The sequence below is a fragment of the Cynocephalus volans genome, chromosome 7 (genome assembly GCF_027409185.1).
Source record: "Cynocephalus volans isolate mCynVol1 chromosome 7, mCynVol1.pri, whole genome shotgun sequence".
NCBI classification, from domain to species: Eukaryota; Metazoa; Chordata; class Mammalia; order Dermoptera; family Cynocephalidae; genus Cynocephalus; species Cynocephalus volans.
In genome coordinates, this window is record NC_084466.1 from 158359715 (window position 1) to 158361032 (window position 1318).

At 42.1% G+C, this 1318-nt stretch overlaps 1 pseudogene; it reads right to left on the reverse strand.

Annotated features, from left to right (window-relative positions):
• Positions 1-508: 508 nt before the first annotated feature.
• On the reverse strand, positions 509-596 carry LOC134382892 (U2 spliceosomal RNA; annotated as a pseudogene).
• Between the last annotated feature and the right edge of the window lie 722 nt (positions 597-1318).

Sequence of the window (1318 nt, forward strand, 5' to 3'; positions counted from 1 at the left end):
TGATGAGACGACTTAGGTTACCCACCTTCTTCTAATGCAATAGCTGTGACCCCAGGATGAATATCATGACGGCTTGGGTGAGGTCTTATATTCCAGTCCTGAGGCCAGGCGGCCGTTCCCTCCCCTGTGCCACAGGGACCCTGGAAAACAGTGAGGCCTTCCAGGAGGGGAGACAAGAGGATGGGCCCTAGGACAACAAGCACCACTAGTTCTCTGAAAGATGGAAGCTGAATGGCACTTCGCTTTTCTCAGAACTCGGATTCCGAATAAATGTTTCTAACTTCGCAGATTATAATATATACTGCAGGGACAGCTTGTTGACACAACTTTTCCCAAGACTGTGAGTTCATGGTATTGATTTACCAAAGCACGGGTTGAGGGTCTTCAAATGAGAGGAGCACGGGAACAAAGGTCAGGACCTGGGCCAGGTCTGGACTCCCCAGCAGGGGCCACTGTCCCTGGCTCCCCACACCTCTACCCCTTCTGCTCCAAAGTGGCGGGGCTCGTTTGGGAGTCTCTGAAAGTATTATTTTACACTTTTAAACTGATAAGAACAGATACTACACTTGATCTTAGCCAAAAGGCCGAGAAGCGATTTTTATTTTACACTTTTAAATACAGATTAAAAGATCATGTGAACTGCTCTAGTACTCAAAGACAACTCCTTGTACCCAAGGAAGCTGAGCTCCCAATGTTAACTCATCAAGGAAGAAAAATTGTGATCATGTATCGTCTAATTTAAATTACATTATAATGAATAAGAACTTTCCAATTGGTAAAAATAATGTAACAAGTGAAAACTGAATGAAAATTTATCAGTATCTAAAACCCACAATCATTACAGCACCTTTTTAAAAAAAAAAAAGTTTTTTTTTTCTTCTAGCCTTTGACAGAAAATGAGCAGCGTCTCTTGAAAACTCAAGAATATATTCCTTTGGCAGTTCTGTATCAAACTCTGCGTCCTGTGCTCCTGCAGCATCTCTTGACAACCTGGGCATGAATAAAATGTTATTTTATTTACTTTTTTAATTTAAAAAGCTAAAAATAAATTTCCTGGCAGGACAAAGGTTAAGGTGACACACAGGCTTTATATCATGGCTAAGCATGGAAAAGGCACATAAAATTAAAGAATGGAAATTTGGAGGAAGACAGCTATAAGAAGCTATCAGTCCCTAAGCATGGGGACAGCCAGGTGACACTTGATTGCACAGTGTCGTGCCTTGGATGAAGCCCCAAGGTGGAGACTTCCTTCTGGCATGCTTGGCAAGCACCGATTGTGCTATTTCCTTTGCTGGTTATGGAGAAATTAATCTGTCAT